This window comes from Gossypium hirsutum, chromosome A03, assembly GCF_007990345.1.
Source record: "Gossypium hirsutum isolate 1008001.06 chromosome A03, Gossypium_hirsutum_v2.1, whole genome shotgun sequence".
In the NCBI taxonomy this organism is placed as follows: Eukaryota; Viridiplantae; Streptophyta; class Magnoliopsida; order Malvales; family Malvaceae; genus Gossypium; species Gossypium hirsutum.
This window is the reverse complement of record NC_053426.1, coordinates 56400949-56411414: the sequence shown is the minus strand read 5'-3', so window position 1 is coordinate 56411414 and position 10466 is coordinate 56400949. Positions and strand designations below refer to the sequence as shown.

Here is a 10466-nt window from a genome sequence, read left to right as displayed (position 1 = left end):
AAGCAAACAGTGCTTTCCGACTTAAAGCATCGGCAACCACGTTAGCCTTTCCCGGGTGATAATCAATAACAAGTTCGTAGTCCTTCAACAACTCAAGCCAACGTCTTTGTCGTAGATTTAGATCTCTTTGAGTCATCAGATATTTTAGACTCTTGTGGTCCGAATAAATATGACACCTTTCTCCAAACAAGTAATGTCGCCATATTTTCAAGGCGAACACTATGGCTGCTAATTCAAGATCGTGGGTCAGATAGTTTCTCTCATGCGGCTTTAATTGTCTCGACGCGTAAGCCACAACTCGACCTTCTTGCATCAACACACAACCTAGCCCAAGTAGGGATGCATCACTATAAATGACAAACTCTTTGTCGGACTCCAGTTGTACTAGCACTGGAGCTTCGGTTAAACAGGTCTTTAGTCGATCGAAACTCTTCCGATAGTTTTCTGTCCATTCAAACTCAACATCTTTTTGGAGTAGTCTCGTCAACGGTGCAGCTATCATCGAGAAACCCCTTACAAACCGTCGGTAGTATCCGGCAAGTCCCAAAAAGCTCCTAACTTCAATAATATTCCTCGGAGGTTTCCAATCGAGTATGGCCGAAATTTTGTTCGGATCCACTCTAACACCCGATGCGGACACCACGTGCCCCAAAAAGCTAACCTCTCTCAACCAAAATTCACATTTACTGAATTTTGCGTATAACTGCTTGTCTCGCAAAATCTGTAATACTAACCTCAAATGCTCGGCATGTTCGGCTTCACCTTGTGAATAAACTAAAATATCATCAATAAACACAACCACAAATCGATCCAAGTATGGCCTGAATACTCGATTCATTAAATCCATAAATACCGCAGGGGCATTAGTGAGCCCAAACCGCATCACTAAGAATTCGTAGTGACCGTACCTCGTTCTAAAAGCGGTTTTGGGTATGTCCGAGTCTCGAACCCTCAACTGATAATAACCAGATCTCAGATCTATCTTGGAAAATACTGAGGCTCCCTTTAATTGATCAAACAAATCATCAATACGTGGCAACGGGTATTTATTCTTTATGGTCACTTTATTCAACTGACGATAATCGATGCACAATCTCATGGTTCCATCCTTCTTTTTCACAAACAATACGGGTGCGCCCCATGGAGAAAAACTCGGTCGAGTGAAACCTCTATCCATCAATTCTTGCAATTGAACTTTCAATTCCTTTAATTCTGTTAATGCCATACGATACGGGGCTATTGAGATTGGCGTGGTACCAGGTACAATCTCGATGCCGAATTCCACCTCTCGAACCGGTGGCAACCCCGGTAACTCCTCAGGAAAAACATCTGAATACTCACAAACCACTGGTACTGATTCAAGTTTCCTTTCCGTCTCTTTGCTATCAAATACATACGCAAGGTATGTTTCACAACCCTTTCTCACATATCTCTGAGCGGTCATTGAAGATATTATCACTGGCACCCCCTTCAAATCGGTAGACTCAACTCGGACTACCTCATCATTTGCACTCCTCAAATCGATGGTTTTTCTTTTGCAGTTCACCACTGCATCATGTACGGTCAACCAATCCATACCAAGAATAACATCAAATTCGTCAAACGGCAAAAGCATCAAATCGGCCGGAAAACAGGATTCTCGGATTATTAGAGGGCATCTCTTACACACTTTATCAACAAGTACGTATTGACCCAAAGGGTTTGACACTCGAATTACGAACTCAGTAGACTCAACAGGTAGAGTCTTACTAGATGCTAAGGTTTCACATACATATGAATGAGTAGAGCCAGGGTCAATCAATGCAATCACATTAGTATCAAAGAGAGTGAAGGTACCAGTGATGACGTCAGGGGAGGATGCCTCCTCTCGTGCGCGAATGGCATATGCTCTAGCAGGAGTACGGTTCTCGGCTCGAGCAGCCGTATCAGAGGCCCCTCTCTGACTACCACCCCTACCTCCTAAAATTCTCGGTGGTCTACCTCTAGTTGTCACTCCACTAGGTCTTGCACCTTGAATCTTATTCTTCTCATCAAGCTCCGTGCAATCTCTAATGAAGTGGTCCTTCGAACCGCATCCGTAATAGGCCCTGTTAGTAGACTTACCCCAACATTCACCTAGGTGTCGTCTTCCGCATTGGGGACATTCAGGTTTCTCTTGACGATTATTGCCCACACTAGCTACCGAAGTAGCTCGGGGGTCCGTCGATGGTCGTGCTCTGATGGAAATTCCCGCAGTCGTCCTCGACTTATTAGTGTCCTCCCTGAACTTCTTTACAGCTGAGAACGGAGCTTTACCCGTCGATCTTTTACGATAGTCTCTAGCTTCAAATTCAGCCTTCTTCTTCTCCTTTCCAAGTTCTTCCGCCTTGCAGGCTCGTTCGACTAGTGTTACGAATTCTTTTATCTCCAAAATACCCACTAGTAGCTTTAAATCTTCATTCAATCCTTCTTCGAATCTTTTGCACATAGCAACCTCATCAGCTACACACTCCCGGGCATACCTACTGAGTCTTACGAATTCATGTTCGTATTCAGATACTGTCATACGGCCTTGCTTGAGTTCCAAGAATTCCTTACGCTTTTGATCAATGAACCGTTGACTAATATATTTCTTTCGAAATTCCGTTTGAAAGAAGTCCCAAGTAACTCGTTCGTTTGGGACTATGGAAATCAGGGTCCTCCACCAATAGTAGGCTGAGTCCCGCAACAAGGATATAGCACACTTTAGACATTCATCGGGCGTGCATGACAGTTCATCAAACACCCGAATGGTGTTATCAAGCCAGAACTCGGCCCTTTCAGCATCATCAGTAACTATGGCCCTGAACTCCTCAGCCCCGCGCTTCCTAATCAAGTCTACAGGTGGCTTACTCAGCCTCACAGGATCAGTAACTGATGGCATCACGGGCTCTTGGGGTGGATTATTCAAATTCGAGAATTGTTGGATAGCCGGATTGGTTCGGGCATATTGCGCGACCTACTCATTCATCATGGTAAAGAAGGCTTGTTTAGCCCCATCACCTTGATTATTCGCAGATGACTGAGGTTCAACAGGCGGCGTCCCTTGTGCAGGAGCAGCCGCTACACTTTCAACGTCATCCGCCAAGGTTCTCTCTACACCGGGATCCATTTACTAATCAAAACAAAAATTTTAACCGTCAGAAGTCATCACACATTTAAACATTAACATTAAGGCATGTATAGCTAGACTCATACGTGCTATGGTAGTCCTAGAACCGACTAAACCATAGCTCTGATACCAATTAAATTGTAACACCCCGAACCCGAGACCGTCGCCGGAGTCGAACACGAGGTGTTAACAGACTTCAAACCACTTATTAAAAATTCCCCAGACAAGCTGCCAATCTGCGTACTAGTCACTTTAAAAATCATATCTTGAGTTCTGAAACTCGAAATCCAGTTCCTTAAATTTTCCCCGGAACTAGACTCATATATCTATATGGTAGAATTTTTGTAGAATTTTTGGTTGGGCCAATTGGTACAGTTTATTAGTTAAAGTCGTCCCTGTTCCTGGGTTCGACTACTCTGACCCTTGTGCATTACGACTTAGATATCTCCCTTTACAGAGCTCCAATACTTATGCCATTGGTTTCTAATGAAACTAGACTCAAAAGGGAATCTATTCATATAAATCATGACTTCTAATTGTCTCTGATTAATTTAGGGTGAATTTCTAAAGTCGGGACAGGGGATCCAGAAATCGCTCTGGCCCTGTTTCACAAGAGTTTAATTATCTCCTAACATACAGCTCATATGGTCGTTTCGTTTCTTCTATATGAAAATAGACTCATCGAGCTTCGATTACATAATTTATTCATTAATTAATTCCATTCCTACTATTTTTAGTGATTTTTCAATCTCACGTCACTGCTGCTGCCAGCATCTGTTACTAAAGCAACTATGCCTATTTCGTGATTTCTACTTGATCTAACTAGTAATTCATCATACATATCACAAATTATGATCATGACTAGCCATGCCAAAGGCTAATCATTGTCAAACATCTCCCTACTACACTATTGCCATATCATGAATTTTAACACCAAAAATAATCAACCATGACATATGGCATAAAAATCGAATTACCAAGACTTACGACCTAACATTATAGAACCAAATCCAACCGAACATTTATGCCATTTTCGCATGGCTAAAAGTTTACATACCAAATTTCAACAAAACATATTAGCCTATACATGCCGAAATGTTCTCCTAGACCGACTAAAAAGAAGATACCAAAAGTTGCTAGCCGGTGTGATGACTTCGATGACAGTCCCGAGCACGCAAAAAGACGAGTCCAAGAAACCTAAAGTAGGTGACAAGCAAACACCGAGTGAGTATATAACTCAGTAAGTCATAAGCATTACATTGCCGTTCAGTAATAATATATCATAAGAGAAAATAAATAATGCGGGATTAAAATCCTCCATCCATACCCAAACTGTGCTATAATTCCTTAGGCATTTCGGTTTGATCTCATACCAAGCCCTACTTTGACATTTCATACATTACACCATATGACATTGGATGCATTTATCTTCAAGTATAATCACCACATAGGTTCAAGACTTACCAAGCTCAATCCCAAATATAAATAAAATGTCTATTCCTCATGAGCTCAAGGTGTTTACTCGTACCGTTGTCCATGATTGACTCGATAAGGCCGCACACTTAGAGCATGTATATTTATTAGAGAATGTATAATAAGCCCGCACACTTAGTGCTTAATAGTCGAACTCACACACTTAGTGCTATATAATCAACCTCGCACACTTAGTGCTATACAATTTGAACCCGCACACTTAGTGCCAATCTCATGATCATAAATGTTTACACCCGCACACTTAGTGCCGAAACCAACAACTCAATACATCTCACCTCTTTTCTTTTCATTCAATACTTTCATCACCCCATGCATACATGTATATCTATATGTATTTATCATTCCATTCAGCATCATTACATAGACGTTATGACCATTTAAATTAATACAAAATATATGCTTAATGACTTACCTTGTGTTGGGTAAGACGGTTCCAACTCGGCTACTCGATGATCTTTTCTTTGCCTTTGCTTGATTCTCCTCCTTTAACTCCTTGAGCTTAATCAATAAATCAACTAGTTTAACCATCTTGCTAAACATTCATAATTCAATTACACATGCATATGTATGTTTGTATATTCGGCAACCATCCTCACTAATTACCCATTTAGTCGATTATACACATAATTAAAGGTAACATCACGAATGGGCATACTTATGTATATATATATGTATATATACTTCGGAATGGGCATCACAATTAGATTTAACACCACCTTCATTCTCAATTAGATGGCCGAATGTATGTATATATGTACAATGTCAACTATAACATCATTTAAACACCTAATTTCATCTCATGAACACTTGATCGAATTTTCCTAATCTAGCATATTTTCACATCTATTTGTAACATCATGTAAATCCACATATAACTACATTTCTTAAGTTCCACATCTTAATGCCCATTATAGCCACTCCCATAGTCTAAATCTAACAATCGGCAACACCCACCTTTCCACTATGTTAGCCGAATACTCATTCTCTTCTTAGTCCTAAATTCGGCACCTCCAACAAAATAGCTTAACAATTTCAACTTTCATGCTAACATAACAAGCAACTTAACACATCCATATAACTAGCATGCTAATAGCATCAAGGTATCAACTAAAATTTTTTTAAGCTCCTTAGCCGAATCCTAACTCTCCAACAACCCCAAATCCAACCATGGGATAGATAGAATTTAGACTCATCACCCAAAGGTTGTGTAAACTTCCAAAAATATCATTGAACATACCTTGATCTAAAGGACCACCTTGGCCGAATCTTGCTTCCTCTTCTTCCTCTAGTTACGACAATTGCAAAAGAAAGAAAACATGAACACTCCTTCTTCCCTCCTTATTAAGCATTCAAACTCCCTCATTTTCATGCCACAACATCAAACACTCCTCCTAGATACAAGCAATGGCCGAACTTCTTCAAAATTTTTCTCCCTTTCTTTTTCTTGGTTTTTCGGCTAGGAGATGGCAAGTATGAACACCCCTTTTTTTCTGTTCACTTTCCTATTATTATTCCCATCATTTGTTAACCAAAAAAAAATATTAAATTAGAATGAGTGGAGCATCATCACTCCTTGGCCGGCCACCATGTATTTTATGGGTAATTTGACATGCAAAGCCATGCTTCCTCTCCTTATTATTAATTACTCCTTATAATTCATCTATCATCTTTTCTAACTTCGTCAACTAGGTCCTTTTCGAATTAATTCACATTCCTAAAGCTAATATTAAGCATTTAATTTCTCATATATTCACTGTCACACAAAAATTTATGTAATTAAAACACAAAAATAAATTTTTGGCTCGGTAATGTGGTCTCGAAACCACATTCCGACCAGGGTCTAATTTGGGTTGTCACATGTAACCTCCCTAGCAGACTAATATTTTTGTATACTATGAATACCTTCAAATCTAAGGAGCTTGTTTTTCTATTCACCATATCTGGGTTGAGACATAACTTTGGCATCACTTATGAACCGCAAACTTTCCAATTACGATCCCCATATTTTACATCCTAGCAGGATTTCTTATGTTTACTATCCCAATGAATTACCCTATGTTTACTGTCCCGGTGGACGACCTTGTGTTTACTGTCCCAACGGAGTCTATTTGTTTTCATAGCTGAGCTATAGTCTTACACCTTAAACCTCTTGGAGATGTCTCCCCAAAGGACCATACTGCTGTTGCGTGTTGCCCTATAGGGCTTGTTGATCACCATCGCAACATTGCTATATGAAACCTAATAACTGTTGTCATGGTGCCGTCTCGAAGGACCTCTTTCACATTTCACTTTGATGCTCAAACATCGCAATGTCCCCTCCGCAAGGCCTAAAACTTTGCACATCACGATTTTTTTCCCAGCAATCTTTGATGGTGGAATTTTAATGGAATTCCAATTTCCCTATTCATCTCTCCATTCCTTCGTCTCTTTATTTCTAACCTTGATGCTCGAATACCATAGTGTCTCTTCTATAAGGCCTAGAGCTTCTTTAATCATGAGTGCACTCAGCAATTCCGTACGGCGGTATCTAACATAAATTCTCATTTCCTAGATCCTAACTTCATCTAAATCCTTTGAAAATTCCCATCAGTATTCACAACACATACAAATAGACATTACATGCAATTCATAATCATTTGAACATGTCATATGCTACTTTATAAGCATAAGGCTACAACTATCTCTTTCATAACGACATGCTGTAGGATACCTATAAACCTACTCAACCTTATGTAACAAGCATTTTTTGATAAAAGAGTTTATGCATAATAATGAAACTCCTTCTAGATTTAACATACACTATTGCCAAACAAACAACATCTCAGAGTAAACGTGTAGAAACTCACATTGTTTCCTTATGCTTGTTAACTTAGTTTATCTGAAAGTCAGAGCCTCCTTGGTATTGGAAGCTAAACATGACAACCATTTATCAATCAAACTATAGGTGTTCGACCTTTAGAACTCATAATTCATCATTATATAGAAGCCTTTAAATGCTCTCACTCTACTTATTTCTTCAATCCACAAGTACAGAAAGGTAAATAAGCTTACCAATTCTTCGATTTCTTTACTACCAGACTTCAATTCTTGTGATTGTAGCAACATACAAAGTTTCCTTTAGCTGCATCCCCTTCTTCAGAACGACTGAAAAAGACTATGCTATGGAGAGGGAAAAGATTTTTAAATGTCTTGAAATTATTCCATTGATGTGAAAGTATATACAATCGTTGACAAGTAACAAAGTAGTGACTAAGAGTATCATCTCGGCTATTTATGTGAATCAAGTATTGTGAAATTAATTACTAAGAAAATTGGTAGGTGTTGAAAAATAAATTAAATGATGGGTTTTAATTAAACTAAACTAACCTAAGTAAGCTTAAAATTAAATTAAATAAAGGAAGAATTGAGTATGCAAGTTTTTAAGAAAAATCACAATACCATGCATGTGTTAGAATAATTCTCTTTACTAACTTAGAAATATTTTAATATTGTTAATGATGTTACAAAAAATTCCATGGCAACTCGGTTAGTTATTAATCCTATTTTAATTATGAGTACTTTGGCTTTTCTCGAAGCTCGAAGTTTAATCTCTTGTCCACATATGTCTATGTTTGTTACGACTTCAAGGTTACCTTTTCAGGCATCATTTAAAGATTCAACTTAATAAATTAGTAAGTATAGCATATGTCTATGTCAACAACTTAGAAAATTAATAAGCAGAAAAAAACATATTTGTGCGAGGTAAAAGTAACATTTCTATACTGAAGTAGTTTAATCACATGAATCCTAGGATTATGCTAGGTAATAAGGTTCTCTCAAATTATTACGAACTTTAATATAATTCTCTCGAATATAGATTAAACATGCACTATTTAGATAGTGTGTCAATTAATGACAATCCGGTTAGGGTTTAATAATTAATTCAATTGTATTCCCCACATTTATAATGCATGAATAACATAGTAATAATTTTATCTGAATGCATAAAAAATCAAGACACATAACATCACTTACAACATAAAAAATCTAAGTTATGGAAATTAAATTATTCTAACATCGAAGGAATTAAGCAACCATAATTAAATTAAAAAAATTAACTTTAGTTGCAAACATGTTTCTTAAATTCAACAACAAGAAATTAAAAGAGCAAAGGGAAAAAAATGCAAAGCCATTTTTGGTGGTTCTCCGTGGCACAACATCATTTCTCCTCCTTTGTACTTCACTCCTTGCCATAGGAATCAAGCCAAAATGCTCCTCCAATGGCTGAATGTGTTGCTCTCAAATCCTTACACAATTCACTTGAAAAAATAGGAAAAGGAGAAAGGAAAGAAAAAAGAGAAAAGAGAGAAAGATGAATGAATGAGGTAAAAAACTTGTCTCGAAATGTTTTGATTGATGTGCAAGCACATACTATTGTTCACAAGTAATAAAGCGATAAGTATATCGAGTATCGTCTCTATAGGGACTTTCTATGTGAATCAAGTATTTCAAAATTAATTACTATCAAATTGGTCTATGATGAAAATAAATTTAAGTGATAGATTTTATTAAATTAAACTAACCTAAAGATGCTTAAAATTAAATTAAATAAATGAAGGAAATAGTATGCAAGTCTTTTAGAGACATCTCAATAGCATTCATGTGTCAGAATAATTCTCCTTCCTAACTTAGAAATATTTAAATACTAATAATGATGTTACGGAAATTTCCATGGCAACTCTGTATTTATTAATCATATTTTAATTATGAGTACTTTAGCTTCTCTCGAAGTCTGAAGTTTAACCTCTTGTTTGCATATGTCTATGTTTATTACGACTTCAAGGTTACCGTTTCAGACATCGTTTAAAGATTCAACTTAATAAATTATTAAGTATAGCATATGTCTATGACAACAACTTAATAAATTAATAAGCAGAAAAAATAGATTTATGCGAGGAAACAATAATATTTATATACTAAATCAGTTTAATCACATGAATCCTAGAATTATGCAAGGTAATAAGGTTCTCTCAAATTATTACAAAATTTAATTTAATTCTCTCAAATATAGATGAAACATGCACCATTCAGATAGTGTGTTAATTAATTACAGTCTGGTTAGGATTTAATAATTAATTCAGTTACATTCCGCACATTTATAATGCATGAATAACATAGTCATAATTTTATCTGAATGCATAAAAAGTTGAGGCACATAACATCACTAACAACATAAATAATCTAAGTTATGGAAATTAAATTATTCTAACATCGAAGGAATTAAGCAACCATAATTAAATTAAAAACATAAAATTTAGTTGCAAACACGTTTCTTAAATTGAATAACAAGAAACTAAAAGAGTACAGGGAAAGAAATGCAAAGCCGTTTCTCGTGGTTCTCCATGGCACAACTTCCTTACTCCTCCTTTGTGCTTCACTCCTTGCCATAGCAATCAAGCCAAAATGCTCTTCCAATGTCCGAATCAGCTGCTTTCAAATCCTTGCAGAACTCACTTGAAAAATGAGAAAATGGGAAATGAAAGCAAATAGAGATAAAAAAGAGAGAGATGAATGAATGAGGGAGTGAGGGGTAGTATTTGCTAAAAATAGCAATCCAATCCCCTTTCCTATGGCCGACCACCTTGAGAAAAGGAAAAGGAAGGATAACTTTGTTAAAAATAGCTAGCCCAAGGTATTTTTCATGAGAGGAGTTGAATGGTCACTTAGCAAAGTTGTTGGGGCTATTTTGTAATTTTTTTAACAAGTCTAAGGACCTAAATTAAATATGAAATGGACGGTTGGACTACTTGTAGTTGAATTTGGGCTCTTTCCTCTATAAATGGACGATTTGTCTTCAAAATTA

The 10466-nt window shown here is 37.1% G+C and overlaps 1 long non-coding RNA gene across 1 annotated transcript; it reads right to left on the bottom strand.

Moving 5' to 3' along the window:
• Positions 1–8689: 8689 nt before the first annotated feature.
• LOC121219599 (uncharacterized) lies at positions 8690–10155 on the bottom strand. The gene is made up of 2 exons (XR_005916460.1): positions 9969–10155; positions 8690–8922 (listed from the first exon to the last, which is right to left on the bottom strand). It is a non-coding gene; the product is annotated as an uncharacterized lncRNA (long non-coding RNA).
• Between the last annotated feature and the right edge of the window lie 311 nt (positions 10156–10466).